This window comes from Protomyctophum bolini, assembly GCF_963924005.1.
Source record: "Protomyctophum bolini genome assembly, chromosome: 9".
NCBI classification, from domain to species: Eukaryota; Metazoa; Chordata; class Actinopteri; order Myctophiformes; family Myctophidae; genus Protomyctophum; species Protomyctophum bolini.
The window spans coordinates 21,945,717-21,966,532 of NC_137870.1; the positions used below are offsets into that span (position 1 = coordinate 21,945,717).

The following is a 20,816-nucleotide window of genomic DNA, read 5'->3' on the forward strand; positions in this document are numbered from 1 at the left end:
GCAATGGGAGAATTAATGGCAATTTTCTCATGAATAAAGGGGCAGAACTGGGGATGTTAGATGTCCTTTTACCTTCCAGGTGCGGTTGAAGCATGTAAGCAAAAGAGGTCATTTATGTTAGGGTTTGCCTCCTAAACTTGATTTGTAGCCTCACTAAAACAAAGCAGATGTATAACCATAAATTGCCATTCACACACCTGGCTCATTATGGTCATATATCCATCGGGTGTGTTCTGAACAAGCTAAAGAGTGCCAATTCTTATAACAGTCAGTCACCTCTCCACAGTACCATAAGTATTATTCAGTTTCTTCTAACAAGGCAACTTGATGTGCAAAGTTGGGCTGCGTTAGCACAGTCTTTGCAACATCTACCTGAGCCTAAACCCTGCTTGATTATATTGATTCTTGATTAATCTGGGGACATGTAGCCTATAGTACATTCAACATTGCAGCAACTGTATCAACCAAATTCTTACATCTTGAATCAAATAATCTGGCCAGCCTGTGATGTCTCAATCATGTCTGTCGTCTGTTATGCATCTATGACGTATGACTCCAAATTTACTTCAAGGTCTCAGCCCTGTTTGAGCCCCATTGATTTCTATTATATTAAATGAAAATTAAACAAAATAAATTAAAAAACAAAACATACAGTATGAGGAAAAAGCACATCTAATAAAGGTGTGGCTCCCATGTGGATCTCTGACATAATATTGATGATGTCAGTCTTTCCCAAATATCCTGTGCTCCGGTTCGGAAAACTTCGGACAAACAGACACGTGCACACGCACGCACGCACACACACACACACACACACACACACACATACACACACACACACACACACACACACACACACACACACACACACACACACACAGTCACACACACACACACACACACACACACACACACACACACACACACACATACACACCAGGCCTCTTACAGATGTCTAGCCTTGAGTCCTACAGAACCATGCTGTAGAAAGAGTGGTTAAAAGTCTTGAGCCCTCACATTACATCAATATATTCCAAAATATATATTTTTTAATACCCATCACATGGTGGTGAATGTACAGTACATTCACCAAATACAAACTAGAAGATGATAAGTTAGCTGCTACAGTACATTATGTACTGTATCTAACTTATCAGCTTTATAGTTTTCATAAAGTATTACACTCTTGCAGTGAAAGTTTGCTTCAAACAATCGTTGTCTGACAGATTGACAGCTGCACCTGCCATCTGCTGCAGGGGGGATTTGGGGTCAACACAGCCCTAACCTGGCAATAAAAATGTTCTCTGCTGTTTTAAACTCAACAAGGCAATGAGAATGGTAAATGGTGTCCTGGATTAGAATCCATGGATTTGGTGGCTAGTTACATTTAACAACCTGTTACCTGGTTTATTCGCCCTTGGATAAGCAGTGGTTTGGGTTTTTAATGAGCCATGCAAAATGTAGTAGTTATATTTGGTTGTACAATGCAATTTGAATTTCTTATAGTGCCACAGTACACTGTGGCACACAGTACACATCTGTTTGCAGGAAAGATGCAAGGTCTGGTCTGTGACATGGTTGAATCATATACAAAGGCACAAGCTTTTCATAATAATTCAGTCAAGGAACCCCACCCAAAATATTCCCTTTCCCACATGTGTGCCTCTGAAAATGTATTCCTGTTATTATTGTTGTCTGTTGAGTGGTGAAGTGAAAGCTTGTCTCCCTCTCAATATCATGTATTGCTCCTGGTCATTTCCAATTTGCCTAAGATTTCCTCATTGCCGTGTCAACAGGTTCTATCTATTAAGTCATCTCCTCAGACCTGTCTTTCAATTCAATTGTTAACATTATTAATTGACTCTACTAAACCATGTAGTTTTACACAATTGAAGCATAGCAGGAGTGAAACCAGCAGAACAACCTAATTCAGGACATGTAAGAATAGAAGACTAGTTTAAAGGCTATTGTTGCTACACACCATTAACATCAACGGTAGCATTTATTTCTGAAAAACCAGTTTATTTAAAAGTTTATTCTGCAATGTCATTTCAGCCATAACCGAATACAATGGAGCGGCATTTCAGAAGAAACAGTGTTGAGGCTGGAAGGTTAGTTTAACACACACACACACACACACACTTGCGCGCACACATGCACGCGTGCATACATGCACGGCACGCACACACACACACACACACACACACACACACACACCGCTCTGTAACTAATCCAGTGGACCTGCAACCAGTGTCCAGTGGTATTAGTGTCAGATCCCAAGTGGTGTTATTGTGCACCAGTGCAGTTAAGCTAATATGATTATGAATATGATTAGACATTCCTCCAATTCTAGTACATTTTAGATAAGGTCTGGAATTGTATATTTGCAAATATTGTCATATTAAAGCACAGTTGACATAGAACCTGGAAATCATTTGGATGGTTATACGATCTCTGTCACTAAATGTGACAGACATTTATTAAATTAATTGTTGGATTCAGGTACAAGAAAAGTCCCATTTTGTTTAATAGCCAAATCTTTGTGCCAGTAAAATCTCAGTCTATAAGATGGCCTGTAGCCAGTATTCTTCCATGCATGCAGTGCATCAGTGTTGCCTCATTAGAACCGAGTGTTCACCTATCCCAATGGGACCCAGCAGTGTTGCCTCATTAGAACTGAGTGTTCAGCTATCCCAATGGGACCCAGCAGGGCTGGCGGACTACAGAGGAAGCTGGAGTGGCACAGCTATGCAAGTCTTTTCCGGTCAATAAACGCCAGGTTTATTTTCAAAGTTCTGCCCTTGTGTGCTTCACTTCCTAAAATACTTTTCCTGCAAAACAAAAATGGAGGGTGTGCAAAGCCTGTCACAACTCTGTAGGCCAGAGAGGAATGGGTTTGGTCAGGCCTCAGCTCTGGGATCTGGTCGCAGGATGGTCATCAGCATAGAGAGGCTCTACCACATGTGGCTTGGGCAGAATCATCATGTCAGCAAAGGGACATGTTCCTGCCCTTCGGGCAATGGAAAAGAAAGTGGTTATTTATGGTGTGGCTATTTTCCATGCCACAATGTGCTACAATAATCAACAAAGATATATGATTCATATAGCGTTTCAGCAAAGCAACGTAGCAAAACATCATGTTGTTAAATCGATTAACGTTGCTCCTTTGTTCATGCTGAGGTCTCAAAGCTGTCAAAGACTAGTTTTTATTGCAAGGTCTCTGTCTGAAAGTTCCTTTTCTTCCACATTATAAAGATAAATGGAGATGTGGTGCTGAAGTGTAATGTCTAGTGTACTGTAAGTGTTTACTTCTCCAACAATGCTGGTAGCACTATTGGTTCTTGGTATGGATGCTGGGTGGTTTCCAAAGGGTTCCTCCCCACAGCTGAAGCCACTTTACCATGCCTGTTTGCACCACAGCCCACCACAGGCCCCTCTCTGAGGTTGCTACACTTCCGCTATGTGCTTCTCAGGCCTTCCTCACGATAACACTCAACCCAAAGCTGCCGGGGATCAAAGATCACCCCACGCCTAACAAACATCTAGACACTTGGCCTATCAGAAACATATGGGAGTGGTTTAGTGCAGCTGTCGGTCCATGCCCACACCCTTCCAACCAGTGGGACTCTGGCCAGATGTGTAGATCATCTCACGTAAGGTACAGATGATTCTTTCCACCAGCACAAGGAGAAGTATTGTAGGATGCTTTCTGAAGTCCCATTCATTTTTGACTGCTACACCCAGATCAGGTTCAGTGCCTTGGGATTATTTGTGGCTTGCTGGTTGTCATTGCACTAAAACCAGTTCTTCTTCGAGGACACATGAAGAAAAGAGAAATAAACATAACGTAATTATGGTGTCTTTATGGCTGCTGTGTCATTAGTCCAACGGCTCATTATTCCGACGGCGCATTTTTCCGACTCGCTGCATTACTAACCCTGTCCCTAACCCTAACCGCACGCGAAGCCATGTAGTCGGAGTAATGGGATATCGGCATTATGGGCAGTCACTGTCTTTATGTTTGAGTTATTTCCCATTATAATGACACTTAGTGTCATTATAATGCTAATATTGTAATGAATATGTACCACTACCATAATTGGTAACATGATACACATTGAACCAGATATTCTTGAATGTGCTACCATTACTGTAGCCAGTGTATACCGCTGCTCTGAACATTGACTGTACATATCTGTTACAGCAGAGCATCTTATGATGTTTCATACTCTCGATATGCTGTTAATGTGCCTGTGAATTGATTGATTGATTGATTGATTGATTGAAATTTGTATTTCAGAATGGATACAGTCCAGGGTAGGCAGGTCAATACAAAAACTGCTAAGAGGATAAAACCAGAAAAAGCACTAAGACTTGTTTACATCAGGGTCCTCCATTTTCAATTCATCAATCATTCATGTGTCTTAAGGATTCATGTAAAGTTTTCCTGAATCAAGATCATTTTTTTAATAGTTCCTATGGGCTGCCAGTTGATCAAAGTTATTTTAATCATCATTATTCTGCTGTTATTTTGACATCAAACAAAACAAAATATCTAGTGCACATGCACTGTATCATTGCATGAATCTGTTCCAGGAAAACAATTTGATCAATTATCAGATGATTTGCGGGGGGAGTATCCGGTCATGACCAGTAAAATCAGGATCAAAGGAAAACAAATGGAACATGAAAACGCAGGTTGCGTTCTGCCATCATCTGGTCCAATACTGATGAATTGGAATTAATCCACTGTGGAGGGTTAAAGTTAATGAGACCCATACATAAAGATACCTATGGAGTGATTGCAGAGCTGACATATTAATGCAGTGAATATGATGTTAATACCAGACCTGAGATGGTCTGGACAGTCTTCCGTTCCTGCAAGCTCCCTGTGGTGATTAGAAAAACACTTGAGTGGATATTACACCCTGTTATTCTTTCCCTCTTCTGTCTCTGCCTGTTCCCTTTCTCTGCACACCATTAAAACAACATCCCAGGCCCGGGGTCAATGAGCACGACATTGGAAGCAAAGTTTAGTGTGGTACCCTTCCTCTGACCCCCAACCCCCCATCCCCATTCTCGTGAATGAAATGGTTTTGTTTTATACATCAAAGAGATAGGGCTTCTATTTACATTGGCGTTTTACTTTGCTTATATCTCTTCCTCAAGTTTTACACGAGCATGGTCAGTTGGACTACTTTTTTGATTTGTCGGCCATGATGATAACATCAATACCGCAATGTCCTCTTGGTTAGACATTCATTTTTCATCTCAAATTTAGATTGTGAACCCACAGTTCAACATCCCTCCAGCCATTGCTGTCTTCAAAAGAGGGTTATGGAACTTATAGCCATGCCCCTCTACCCATGGTATGTTATCCTTACTGAGATAACATTGTGGGCCTTTGAACCCTGCCCTTGTTACCCCAATAAGGCCCTTGAATGCTTTCAGTCTAACATTTCTTAAGACAGCGAGAGCTCTTGGGCCAATAGAGATAAGGGGGAAAATGATGATGAAATTTTTAAAAACACTTTGTTTTCTGCTGTTGTGATTTAACATGACAGTGATAAACCACCCTAACCCTTTATTGGGAAAATCCATTTTGATTTTGAAGCAATGCCTTTATCTAGTGAAGGGTAACAAACTTTGGCTTTTTTATTAGATTGTTAAAACTCATAAAACCATTGGCCTATTTCACATTTACCAAATTTGTTTAGCATGCAGTGCACTGCACTGTTTAGCCCTCTATTCTATATGAGCTCATAACCAAGTTAAACAACTAAAATAATAAAACTATATTTTTTTACTTACAGCACTCAAGAACAAATGTTCTTTTACTGTACACCACTGCTCTTACTGTAGTCCTACACTCCATCATTAGTTAACCAACAAATCATGAGTTTTTTTTAAGAACTTGACTGCAGACTTAATGAGTCATAGAGTAAAATGAGTGTCTGCCTCAATCCTCGCTGAGGACATACAGTATAAGTCAAAAACCTCAGCCGACTCGACAAATGCAAAAGAAAGGGGGGGGGGGGGGGCTATGTGGTTATTTACTTTATTTGTAGTTATAATATTACCTTTCACTTGGCTTCAGCATGATTGCATATGCATCTATAATTTTCTGATCTGAAAGTATGTTGGTGTATTTTTAGTCCTGGGCCACGCCCACGCTGAGTGCTACTGATTATGGTGTTTGTACAGACCAAACCGCCCGCATATGGTGTTTGACAGTATCATAGCTCTCTTCATGCACATCTGTGCATGACTAATACTGAAACATTACCTGCTGATGTAGGGTCTTCCCATGGGCTGTGTTTTTATTAGATTTATTCCATCTCACCTTCATACCCCATCTCTCTTCTTGAGTGTCCTGTTTGCCATGACTTTACTGCTTTGCTTATTTCGGTTCTTAAACCCTTGACAAACTTCCATCACATTTCCCAGAGCAGGTTTGTTTGACACAATATAGACTGTGTTGCTACAGCAATAGAATACAGGTGGACTGGTCAGATACTGTATATTGAAATGGAGTGAAACCCTTGACAAACTTCCATCACATTTCCCAGAGCAGGTTTGTTTGACACAATAGACTGTGTTGCTACAGCAATAGAATACAGGTGGACTGGTCAGAGATATTGAAATGGAGTGAAATGGAAAATTCACTTATATTAATTCCACTGAAGACATTTTGTAAATGTTTAAAGTAATTGCGACCATAGGTCGCAGATGACTATGAAAACCTGCAAAACTTGTCAGTCAGTTCGTCCGTCACGCCTCGTGACACGTCACGCCATGGTCATCTCCATATATGAATCACGACACTGACCTCATCAAACCTTGGATAGCCATACATGGAGAAGACTGGATCATCACCTAGAACTGCATCAACTCTACATCTACTTCTGACCTCAAACCCTTAGATCTCCATATATGGAGCTGACCTGTTCTGACATTCCATTATGTTGATCCTTTCCTACCGTCATCCTCTTTGATGTCTCCCTTTTGACTGATACCTGTCTATTCAAACTGTAGACGGGCCTGCCCCAAAGTTCTCAACAGGCCCGATAAATGAAGGCCCGGCCCTACCTGGGCCCTGTACACTCAAGATACTGCCCCCACTGCCACTCTTAGATCTCCATATATGGGGCTGACCTGTTATGACATTCCATATGTTGATCTGACCTCATCAAACCCTGTACACTCAAGACACGCTCCATATATGGCCAGACCTCATCAAACCCTGTACACTCAAGACACTGCCCTCGCTGCCACCCTTAGATCTCCATATATGGAGCTGACCTGTTCTGACATTGGTAAATAGTGCCTTTATCCAAGGCGCTTTACAGAGATTGTGCATTACATTCATCCATTCACACACGATGCTGGAGGCACCAACCTGCACATCGGGGGCAATTTGTTGTTGACGCTGTTTGTTTTCATGTATCTCTGAAAAGTGTAACCAAATCAAATGGATGCGTTCTCCGGCTCCTCAAGATTTAATTAGCTGACTATTTCACTGGTTATAAAGACTAGATTGTAAATAAAGTAATTTTCTGAAGTGTCCCTTTAAACGAAGACAATGATTTATTGTATTGAAATTGTTCTGAAATAGTACATTTAAACATCAAATTAGGCATTATATAGGAAAATATGCAAAAAATTGAAAATATGAAAAAGCTACTACTGTGGAAATTCTGTCATATATTAATTTACTTATTGTGGGGTCTCGAGAGCGACACCCCGCGATGGTAAGTGCGTTGCCAGGGCAACCAGACACGCTGTCAGACAGAAGAAGCCTCGGGCCGTTAGGAACGCCCTCGGCCGTGTGATAGGGAATATATACGTCCCGAATCTCCTCCTCCGCCAGCTGGAGCTGATGGATCGACCGCACCCAAATCAGCAAGCGGCCACACCCGTCAGATAAAAAGGAAGACTCAGTCTACGTCTGACAGCGGCTGGTTCACACACACAAGTCACACATGCTCACGGAGGCACGCACGGCACACCGTCGGGGGGTAAGACGACACACACACCTCCACCGAACACACATTCATGTGAATAGCTCTGCATGTCTTAACTGTCATTCTCCTCTCATCACAGGCTTTTAGGAACGGTCCAGGGAATGTCCGAGGGACAGAGACACTCGGACTGTATGAGTAAAATATAGAGACGGGAGTTCCAAGTCCGCATATCGCGCGGCGGGAGGGTGGCAGCCCCGCCACAGTGACAGCGACAAGGACACTACCCAAAATAAGGTCGGAAAGAAACCTATAATTCTTGAGTCTACTATTGAGGCCTGTCTAGCGAACAGGCGCTCATTATATACGCCAGGGTGGCAAAATGGCTAGTGCTCTCTTGGAGCTGGAACCCGCTAGGGGAGAAGACCCGCTACAGTTAAAGATAAAGACCGATGACGTCACGAAGCAAGGCAGCGCCGTCCCCTCTTATCGTTATTAAAACCACAGCCCTCCAGTGAGGAGCGAGCTATCAGAGACTGTACAAACCTGAGTTGGAATCTAATCTTCTGTTTTCATCCTCTCCAGGCTGGCGACGACGCCTGTGAAACTTAAATTGTATGGAATATAATTTATGCTGAACCTACGTGGGGTTTCTCCTGCATGCATTCTGTATACTTTGCAAATAAAGAGCCGTTTGAAACTGCTGCAATCCCCTGTTCCGCCTGCTCCTTGACCACTGAGACTCCACATTATATTGACCCTATAAACAATTTTATATAAGGTATGGTTTTTGCACACTCAATTCATAATTAACATTCCAATTTTGGAGCTCTGGCTCATGGACTAAGAACAAAAAGAATTGAACCGGTTCCCAACCGGTGGAAAAGGGGCCATAGTGGCATGCCTATATATGGGCGTATCAGGTTTGTTTATGGTTATGTCTGAATCAGAGTGTGGCTGTGGTCCTCCCAGTAGCCTATTTTAATATACAGTATAGGATAGAATTGACATCTGTGTGGAAAAAGAGTGCACACAAAGTACTGATCTAGTAAACCTTTTTTTGTGTAGCCTATAGTTAAATATTGCAATAATAATCTGTGGATATCACAAAATACCACGGCACACCGTTTGAGAACCACTGCTCTACAGTGCTTCTGGATTGCAGTGCTTTTCACACAGGCAGGCACCCCAACAGTATTACAATGTGTCCCTTTCACTTCCCCGTTCAGATTTTCCCAGCCATCGTTATGCCAGACTTGTCTGATGTTGTCTTTAATGTCACAGTATATTCCTGAGATCCACACAGTATAATATCATATCCCTGGCAGCCAAGCTCAGATTGTATCCTGCAGCTAGTTCTGGCTTGGGCAAAATGGGAGGTTGTAACAACGGAAGACTGTTCCCCTATGCCTATAACATTAGGTGAGAGGTTCTGAACCCCAGCAGGAGTCATTTATTTTCATAGAACATAAATGTTAACCATTCACAGCATCAAAGTGCACAAGAGGAAGCAACCCTAATGCTTGTTCATGTAACTTAGCAAACATTTCCAGTTAAGGTTCTTCATTTTACTTCATGTTTGCTTTTGTAATGCCCTTAGCTGTGGTAAAATGAGAGGCTATTGCTGTGATATATTATGAGAGGTAATCTGAGCAGTATTTTGTTAAACTCCTTTGGGGATAGGGGTTGATAACACTATACTGTAGCCTAGACACATCTTAAGTATAGTGGCCAGGGGCCTTTTGAATTTTATACTGTAATTGTCCCAATCTGCTATGACAAATCTGGATTGGCCTTTTATCTTTGAATTTGTTTTAAGCATTTCTGCATAAACATAAATAAGAGGTGTCTACTGTCTAGTGTCTCTATGCAAAGGAAGACGTGGGATATTCTAAAAATAATACTCCAGGCAGTACCAACTTTAGTGAAATGAAGAACATAATTTTAGGCTGATCTTGTCTTTCACATCTGCTTTCTTTTCACAACAAATACAAATAAATCAAGTTAAATTTCATAAAATGTACTTGTATGTGGGTTTCAGAGATGGAACTTCATTTGGATGAAGTACTGAAACAGAGTGAACAAACAAATCTGTAGTGGGCCGTAACATAGGATGTTGACTCTACCAGGCAGCTGTGAAGAGAACCCTGAGGATACATATAACTCACCAAGCACATCTTCCCTTCCTCTCCATCACCACCATTGGGGAGCTATTGAAGGATCAGGATGGCTTTCTCTTAATTGTCTAAGAAAAGACATATCATTGCAGCACACACTTCCCCAGACAAATGATGGCCAAATACACTTGACCTTCTAGTTGAGTTTTATTGTAGCAGCTTCTGAGCTTAATGAAGCATGCAGTTGAACACTTCTTCAACTGTGCATCTTAACCACATGAACCTTAGCCTCCCTATTCTGAGATCGCCAAGATAGGTAAACATTCGTAAGTAAGTAAGTATAAATCCCTGGGGTTAAGCATGTCAGGATCCACATGAAATCTTTTCAGGCATTCGGAATGTTCAATTTGTCTGATCCAAAAGACAGACAGCCTATCAATCAGACAGACAGAGACAGACAGACAGACAGACAGACAGACAGACAGACAGACGCACGCACACACAGATGATGATGATGATGATGATGATGATCATTGGATGAGGATGATGATGATGATGATCATTGGATGATGATGGCTTATGGCAAAAATCCATCGGTCAACCCAATGTTGCAGAACACATAATTCTACATACAAGCACTCACAAACATGCATAAGTGCACCCGTACACATTTATTTGCTTACTTGATACACTTGACTACATTGAATCAAGCATTATTTTCTATCTCAAGGCAGTACCGCATTTTGTCTGTTAATCTGTTATTAACATTTGTTTCGAGTGTTGCATAATTATGTTGTAACGAGTTTAACGACTTAATTCTGAACTTTCTAAAAGTATCAACATGTTTATTGCACTTGTCTCCTGTCAGCCCGAAAGTGCTCTACTCTCTTCATCATTGGCCATAGGGATGCAAGGAAAAAGGAAATGAATACTGGAAACTTCAAAGGGTTGTGGGGTGAAAAAAACCATCAGTATTCAAATTGTGGCTGAAGTGGTCCAACAGATTGTCCAAAACAATAGCCTACTTCCACAGAGCACTTGTAAGCATATGGTCATTTAATACATTTACAACTGCTTTTACAATCATTTTATACCGCTGATCATTTAAATTATGAAGACGTTAAATGGGCATGTAAACTTAAATTAATAATGTAACTCTTCATTGAATGGCCTGTTTTGTTGCAGTGATTCACTAAACTGTTTTGTTCTGCATGATCTGCTCTGCAAGAAACTGTTTACCATTTCTAACTATTCATTCTAGTTGCTGATTATGTAAATATATGCAAATGAGCATGACCATATGGATGTGACTGTCGTGTAATTTGTTGATGAAGAAGGGAGGCTGAAGAAACTGCCAGTCTTGAGAGCAAATGTCTTCCCCACTACCCAAATGCTAGGTAAAACTGTATTTCTTGGATTTATGTGCACATGTGTCATAGCCATAATCCAAAGTCTATTGATGATTCATAGCAAGGAAATCAGTGCATGCACTAGCAATGCAACAGCATTGTTCAGCGGAGTCTTGGCAACCCTGGATTCCTCTGGCTCGTAATGAGATTGACACATCATGAGGCTGAGTGCTTGTGGAAGCTGTATTGTTGCTGCACTTCACCATGTGGGCCTGATTTTAAAAGGTTAACCACATACATCATTTGCATTTCTTTGTTTCCCTTATTATTTTCCCTAATATTTTATTATTTTCAGACCATTCATGTGTTGCCACATGTACCCTACTATCCAGCTGAAGGGTACTTGATGCCAATATATTCCTTCATTTATTTAAAGGGATAGTTCAGATTGTATGAAATACTTGCCATTAGTATAGTGGTTGTAACTGTATTAATTGATTGCCCGAGTCCCGTGGTGGGAGTTCTGCTCTGGTTTTGGTGAAATATTAAGTAGTTCCGGTCATTTTGTGGGGGGCACAGGGGGCCAAGCATTAAAAGTAAATTAATCCACAAAACTAACCTATTTCTAAAATATTAGTGCAACTTTCGTTTATTTTGTAGGCCTACCCCTCTATCACACGGAACTATGTTTTTTGTGTCCATATCACTACGTCCAAAAAATAGTTCCATGTGATAGATGGGTCAAAGTTGAATGAAAGTTGCGCTAATATTTTAGAAATAGGTCAACAATACAAATGACGCTAGTTTTGTGAATTAATTTACTTATTTATATATATATTTATATATTTCATACAGCTTAAGTTCAAAAGATCTATACTATCCCTTTAAGGTTATTTATTTTTCACATTCTCTTTGTATTATCTTGTCACTGTCAAACCAGTGTGTATTATTTACAATATAGATAGACGGACAAGATTACATTTATTAAATTTCCTGTCTCGACAAATAATCCTCAACTATTTTTGAGGGGCGCTATAGGCTAGCCCCTCCTATGCCCATCTTTGTGTGTGCATGTGTACCCCATAACGATGATTTGATTGGCTGAGCATCCCATAGAGATTATTTGATTGGCTGAGTAATGTACGTATTGAGGATAAAAAGTGAGGACAGGAAAGTGAGGACGCTTGTCCCCTCCTATACCCAGCTTTGTGTGTTTGTGTGTACCCCATAGCAATAGGCTGAGCAGGGAATGTATAAAAAGTGAGGACAGAAAAGTTAGGATGCCAAAAGTGATTTTTCTTTTTTTTTTTTACTGTGACTGGACAAAGAGGAGTAACATTATACAGTTACACTGAATACTGTTGCACTTCTTTTCAACAGAAAAATGCAATGGGTAATGATTTTCCATAAGCGATGATGACAGACATGTATGTTATATCGAGTACATTGTATATTCACGTACAAGTACATTGTACAAGTACACAGCATGTTGTATATTACAACAATGTACAAACAGGACCTATAAGTGTGAACTGCATTTAAAATATTGGTCAATCCATGTAGGTCGTAGTAGCTGGCCCTAAAGCTCTGATATCGATATTCCTTCTTGCCGGTACCTAGCTTTTTGTCTTGGTGTAGTTCAAGATGATGGAGCTAGAACCTTCTTAAATGACAGCATTGTGTAGTGTAGTAGAGTAATGGGATTAGTGCTTTTGTCTGCTGATTTTTCTTTTCATTATTATTCACTCTGAGAAACATTTGCTTGAACAATTTAATTGTTTCGCAGTTTCGCTTTGGAATTTCAGAGCCATCCGTTCAATGCAATGCATTCCATTCCTTAACAACATAATGCATTCCAGAAGACTTTACGAATCTCCATTAGAATTAGCTAGAAGCAATACAATGTCAGAGGAATGTTGTGATGTTTGGAGGAGACATGTTGGACCTCTTGATTGATGATCAGTTAATTAGAGAGTGTTCAAACTGGACAGTACAAAAGATTTGGTTGAACTTAGCGGTTTTCCCAGTAGGCCTATAGTTTTAAAAGTGGGGTCTGGGTAAGAGGTTCCAAGCAAGATTTTTCATATTCCTTTCCAATTTTTTTCACTCGCCAAAAGGGGCTGCCACAAACACAAAATGTTGCATGGCCGTTTGTCGGACAAACTCAATTTCCCTCCGCAGCTTCCTTGTCGGCTGCATCCAAGCACCCAGAACCACGGTAGAATAATGAAGCAGCCGTCGCCTGGTGGTCAAATCCCCACTCTGGTCAAAACTAGGATTGCAAGACTTTTACACATTCCATTTGAAACACTAGTGCTCCTACTCGGTGTTGTAATCTTGGAAGTACTGGACCCTCGTCTGGTTCTGACAGACCGGTAGTGTGTGTGTAGGCTGGGTGGTGTGTGACAACCCGGTTGAAGTATTCCTTGGTCCGGCGGCGGACAGACGGACGGGCCTGAGAGAACAATAACATGACACGAGACAGTATCACGCTAAGACGTTCACAAGATTTTATTATACACACAGGACATATATAGCTGGATCCTAATGACGTACCTCACAACACTTGAGACATAACAAACATACTGTGTCAGTAGCTAGTATGCTACAGTTAATTCAGTACACAATACATTAGTACACTGTGCTCTCACGTACAAGTACACGTACACAGCATAGGCACTCAGATCATATCACAACACTTGGTGCTCAAGTCTTCCACATTTGAGCACCAAGTATTGGTGTTCAAATGCGTAAAAAGGGCCCGGGGGTACTTCCGGGTGCTAGATATATTATAACTCTATGGCTGCACGCCACAACTGATACAGTCGGCAACCCGGCCTGGCACTGGCAGTGATCGGCACTCCAAGGAGTGCACCTTTCTAGTACTGTACGTAATTCAAAATCCAATTAACTGTCAATCTAAATTCCTACTTAGTCAAGTATCTTTGACTATCTATAATTTTAGTAACGTCCTCAAAATTTGACGACAGAATATCGAGCAGAATTAGTGCAGAAAAATGCCCATTTATGGTGCCAAAATTGTCGCTGTTATTGGCCGTTGTGATTGGCTGGAAGGTGTGTCATTCTGTGCTGTGATTGGCTGAGCATCGCATAACGGGTGTGCGTGCCATGGACACCTATAAATGATATAAGTGGCAGATATTCTTTTGCTTGGAATGTGGGGAGGGAATTGTGCCGAAATGTGTATGTAGGTAGGTTAATGGATCTATTATCCTACTCCAGTAGGTTTTATGACAGAGGAAAGACGATAGAGGACAGAGCCCGGACCCTCTTTCACCTGGGTGAAATGTACTCACAAATGCACTCAACCAAATTCACCGCATTCAGAAAAAGAAAGAGAAAAAATAATATTGTCATATCCCCAAACGGGTATGGAATATAAATTTATAGTAGGTTGTTAAGATAATAAAGTTAAAGGAACATACCACTGTTACTACAGTTCTGTGTCCATTGTCAACATCAGCCACATAGTTTATATATTTTCTATAATTATTTTTCACAAAATTGCTTCTTTTATGTTTATTTTATGTTTAAACCTTACAGAATGTACCTGCATGTTTTGTCAATGTTAGGTGTAACTCACTGTATCGTGAACTGTATCTAGGTCATGGTTTTTCAACAGGTGGTCCGTGGACCACTGGTGGTCCGTGAAGGTGTTGCATGTGGTCCCTGACCATGCATTTAGTAATGTTGGAAAGTGAGGATTCGTATTTGAATTTATTGTATTGACCACAAGTTGAGAAACAATGCAGTAAATGATCTGGTGACAAATTATGTCGATGTCATCAGTTACTGGGATGTCCACTCTGAACTTCCACAGAAAAGTGAGTTAGAATCTCAAGGGAAACCATACCGGATTGCCTGGTTGAGTCACCATTATAAAGAAATGTGCCCATAATCAACCGCAAGTGTCTGCTTACGCATAGTAAGTTACAATGAACAGCAACATGAGTTTAATATGGAAGGTTAATTTCTTTCCCCCACACCAGGACGGTATCCCCCCTCCCAACACAACAATGGTCCCCAGGTTAATTCTCAGTCAGGGTGGTGGTCCCCAGGTTAATTCTCAGTCAGGGTGGTGGTCCCTGGTTCATAATCAGTTGAAAAAACCCTGATCTAGGTGAATTGATATTCTAGCTAAAGAATACATTTGAATGGCTTATATTTTAGTAATATGATGCTTTCAAACTTTCAAACAAGAGCAGAGTGATGTCTGCAAGTTCTTGAAACATGGATGATCTTTTCAACTATAAAACAGTCCCTTTCATGTGGTGTACTCTGTGGTAAAAAATGAAATGGTCACATTTGATTTGCCAGTATGAAGCAAACCAAACATTTATACAGGCATTATTATAGACTGTTAATCTATTTGATGTATTTTTAGGTGAAATAATCACACCCGTGTGAAGAAGGGAAGTTTTATCATCATATTATCCAATAAAACTAAATATATCAATAAATTAACATTATTTATTCATGAATTAATATACTAATAGCTGATTTGCTCAGACACACATAACGTAAATTATCCATTCATTGCTAATGACATTTAATGTTTGTGTTAGGACATTATATCTGTTTATTTGTCTAGCATGAGACCTAACATGGTCTTCGTCAGCCCCTGCCTCTGTTTACCGTTTTGTTTCAATAAAAAAAGTCCACAGTAGACCTCTGCTATGCACATGCCCTTCCCCCAACACCATTGTGGTGTGCCAATCAATGTTCCACAGGGAATCTATAGGGCCCACATCAAAATGCGATAGCAAGCGAGGGCTGGATGCAGGCCGGGCCTGTGACAAATAATGTCATATATCTACTGTATATATTGTCGAGTCATGTCTCCTGCTCTTTTCCTGCCTTGCCTTGCACTTAACTTGAAAAATGCTGTATTGTTGTAGTTTATGTCAAGCTGCTTTTCTGTTTACCTTTGTGTATTTTTGTTATGTTTTTTTTTTGTTTTCTTGGATTCATATTTTTGTTTGATTTCATTCATTATTTGGTGGGAAAACATTTTTTTGAAATAAAAACTAAGAAAAAAAGAAAATGCGATAGCAAACCAAGTTCAATAGATCGACAAATCTAAGAAGTGGCTAGAATAAGTTTTGTTTATGAGAAATTAGAAAACATTACATTTCATGTTTATATTTATGTGAGGGTGGGGGTAGCCAGTTTCTGAAGTTGGAGTTGAACAGATTTCTGGCAAAGTGGAGACACAGTTGAGTTGAGTTGAGTAAGTGTATGTCTCTCTGCTAGGGTGCACAATGTGAGGATGCTTGAGAGACCCTGTGTACCCTGGCCTAGTATGACTTTGCCAGCCTGTTTCTGAACCATTTCCAGTCTTTTAGTCTGGCCATCGGGATTGCATACTCCAGCCCTGGACCGCCAGGTCCCTACGACTAGTAGGGAAGTGCGGACAACACACAACCATGAATTATTCAATTCAGTTTAGCACCAATAGTGCGCTGCGCTAGGGGCATTTTACCAACATTGCGCTGCTGCCTAGACGCCTAGTATGGCAGTATCTGTTGATTCAAAGCACGGGGTGAAATCAGCCCTCAACTGCTTCTGACATACCGGTACATATTACTAGGGGTTGGCCCATGCATCCAGCAGTCCAACCCAGTAGTCACTTTGCTTGGCACCGCACAAAGCCACAGGTGAACATATGCAACCACTTTGGTCCAGTTAGGTGTAAACACAGGGCTGCTAGTAGGGCTTTAAGACTTGTAGTCTTGGGTTCCCCTGCCAGGGCACGTCACATGCTTAATCTTAATTAAAGTGGATCTGTTTATTATTTCTTCCATAGACTTTCTGTGGAGTCACAGGAACCAGGCTCTAGTTTGAAGTCCGTGGCCAAATATCATCAAAAATATCCATATCCATATCCATCCACATACTTGTGATGTGGACAGCATCTGACCAAAGAATAGAATAGAATTGCAGATTTTCTCACAGCACCTTGCTTTTCCATTCTGACTCCTCTCTGACTGAGGTCAGGATTCAAACCGGCCCACTCCACGGAAACTGCACTCCTTGCAGTCACAGAAGCAGTACATGCTGCCCAGGCTGCCTCCCACTCTGCGGTCCTGATTCTTCTACACCTATCAGCAGCATTTGAAACAGAGAACCACCAGCTGCTCCTGGAAACCCTAACTGATCTATGGGCATCACCGGTACGGTACTACAGTGGTTCTCCTCCTACCTAACCGACCAGACCTATACCGGGTTTGCTGTCATCCCCCCGAACCCTCCTAACTGTTGTCGCACAGGGATCTGTACTTGGTCCCCTCCTTTTGTCCCTGTACACTAAATCTCTTGGCACTGTCATCTCTGCTGATCTTATCACTGCTATGCAGATGACCCTCATCTGTTGCGAACTTGCGATGCTTCCCCCCTCTGCTACTCAGGTGGAAGAGTGCATCACTGTATTCCTGGCTGAAATCTAAATCTCACAGTGAATGTCTTCTAACCACCTCAAGCTGAACCCAGAAAAGACTGAGCTTCACTTCTTCCCAGCTATAAACCCTACAAACCCTCCCGCGCGCTCAGATCAGCCAGGGAAGCTGTACATTCACTAAAAACGCTGGGACGAAGCTCCACACGTCCCAAACTCTTCTCCTTTTGGCTCCAAAACTATGGAATGCACTTCCCATTGCAATCAGAACTGCAGACTCACTCCCAATCTTCCGCCATAGGCTGAAAACCCATCTCTTCAGACTCTGTCTTAGCCCGTAGCACTTGCTGTAGCCTTGACAGGCGTATACAAAGGCTCAATTTATCTAACTTAGGTAGCATTTTATGTAGACATAGCACTATGCATAGTTTCATTATATAGATATTCCACTGTTAGTTTCTTAGCTTATGTATGATGGTGACTATATATATATATTTTTTTGTATTTACCATGTTTTTGTTCTTGCTTACTGTAAATTGCGTCTGCAAGAGCGTCTGCTAAATGCCTAAATTGTAAATTGACACACAGAGATACTTATACAGTCTCATTATGGATTGATCAATTGATCAATACACAGATGCTTTATTATACCACTGAAGTGCCAACATAGAGATTTATGTTGAATACTGAACTGGATGCTTTTTTTAGCTTAAATTCATCTAATCTTTTAATTCCCTTGCACTGTAAAACACCAAAAATCACATGTTGATTTGGCCATTAATAATAATGAATAGTCAATTATCACACTTTGCGTGGTATCCTTATAGGTTACAAACAAAGGTGTCATGCATTGTGTGTGTATGTATGTGTGTGTGTGTGTGTGTGTGTGTGTGTGTGTGTGTGTGTGTGTGTGTGTGTGTGTGTGTGTGTGTGTGTGTGTGTGTGTGTGTGTGCGTGCGTGCGCACTCGCACATACAGTAGGTTATGTCAGTGTATCTGTGTGTGTGCCACAAAAAACAATCTTGTGTGTGTGGTATTTTGGGAGTCTCATCGGTTGCTAAACTGTCACAATAAAAAGTTAATAGCTACCAGGACTGTAAGTTGTAAGTGATGATATGCAATATGCAGAGTGTGGAAAGGCAGAGCTAAGCTGTGTGGAAATTCTCAAAGCAACAGAAACTGTCAACTTTTAATGCTTTTTAGGATATTTTTCTGCAACTGAATGAACGCTATAGTCTGCTTGATGTCAGCAGTTTGATTTGAAGTTTTTGAAAAGACAGGATGAATCATAATAAATTGCTGTCTTCAGCAATACATTAAGACGACGCCTGGATGTCTTTTTTTTTGCTGTCATAACCACATAGTAGAGCCTACAGCATGATGATAATCAGATACAAAAGTCTGGATGATGATCATGTAAAATATTGTTCAGCCAAGAAAGACTCTTTTTTTATAATGACTTGAATTAATAGGCTCATAAAAAAGAAACAAATTATATAAAATACATAATGATCCATTGCTGTTTACTCCCTTAATAACTATTCAGCAATGGCTCATCATGGCTGACATTATAGCATCGCTTGCCATAGTCTACTCTTGTTTATAATTTTAAATGCAAAATGACAAGTCACGTCAGAGCTACCTCAGTGATTAATAGTACAGGGAAGTGAAGTGAGACTGGGCCTCCAGCTCTGTTAAAGATAAAACTTGAACTCCTCCAGGACATGACTAGAGATAGAACATGTTCCTTTCAAAGAGTCAGAAGATGTAAGGGAAAAAGAAGAGTCAGTGACAAGACTAACACAAAAGCAGATGTTGGGCCCTTTCTTCCCTTACTCCTTTACCCAGAGCATGCCTGTTTTTCTACAAGAAAGAACCCTGAAAAATATCCTCCATAAAAAAAGAATTATCTGAAGTGTTTCAGAAAGGCATGTTGTAATTTTAATATCGGGGCTCAAATAGCCTACTGCTGTTTTGTTTAGCCTCGGAAACACAGACGTTTTTATTTCCAGAGAGATAAGGTTTTGTTTAACTATTTTGGGGTTAGATCTTAGGGTTAGATCTTAGGGTACACCTTTGAAAGTTAGGTAGTGTGTGCGTGTGTGTGTGTGTGTGTGTGTGTGTGTGTGTGTGTGTGTGTGTGTGTGTGTGTGCGTGCGTGCGTGCGTGTGTGTGCATGCGTGTGTGCGTGAGAGCATCAAGGAGAGAGACTCCTCACTTTCACTTCCCCTTTCCAAAGGATGGTGGCACCAGAGTTCAGAAATAATCTGGATTTAACAGCGCTTCTATCCACCGAAGCCTAGCAGGAGGTCGCACTCGCACTTCTTCACGTGTTGAATACATTTCAGAGAGGAGAGGGACGTCCATCTCGTAGCCCACGGTGTTCGGTTTCAGTCGGCGCGCTGCAATGTATTTTCTATAGTAGAGTGACGGTGGATATGCATCATGCTCGCGATGCCGATAAGTTGATAACCTCCGTCCCAATATGTCATTGAAGTAACAGGAGAGGAAAACTTTTTTCTTCAGTCGTCTGTCAAGAGAACAAACAGGAAACAAAGGGGAGTTTTTGTGAGAGCGAACCGTTTGCAAAGGATTTTACATTTTGTTCAGAAATGGATATAATTTAGGAGTTTTGTTGCACTTTTGACTCTCACATCATTGGGGAGTAATACTAAGAATTCGGATGCTGCTGGACCTGTCTTTTTAAAGACAAAAGAAACAGATGCGTGTAAGTATCATCACATCGTACACTTTTCTACAACCTATGTTTTTGTATCAAATAGATTATTCAAAACCAGACTAGGCGTATTTCCTATACATTTCTGTGTGTAGGCTAGCCTACCATAGACAACACAAAAAATCAAGTCGCTCACACTCACAAACACAAGTCCGACTGTCCGCGTATGCAGTCCACATAAAGAAGTGGAATAAGAAAAGATAACTTGTGTTAATTAGTTAGCCTAAAGCAGGTGAG

At 40.9% G+C, this 20,816-nt stretch overlaps 1 protein-coding gene and 1 long non-coding RNA gene across 2 annotated transcripts in view; both read left to right on the plus strand.

The window, feature by feature from the left end:
- LOC308321575 overlaps positions 1 to 20,816 on the plus strand; it is a 287,191-nt gene that overhangs the window by 30,557 nt on the left and 235,818 nt on the right. The window lies entirely within an intron of this gene.
- Positions 20,150 to 20,816, plus strand: part of dchs1a (dachsous cadherin-related 1a) — an 89,161-nt gene continuing 88,494 nt past the window's right edge. Inside the window, exon 1 of the mRNA XM_080772488.1 lies at positions 20,150 to 20,570. The gene's annotated coding sequence lies outside the window, so the exon portion shown is untranslated. The remainder of the gene's footprint in view (positions 20,571 to 20,816) is intronic.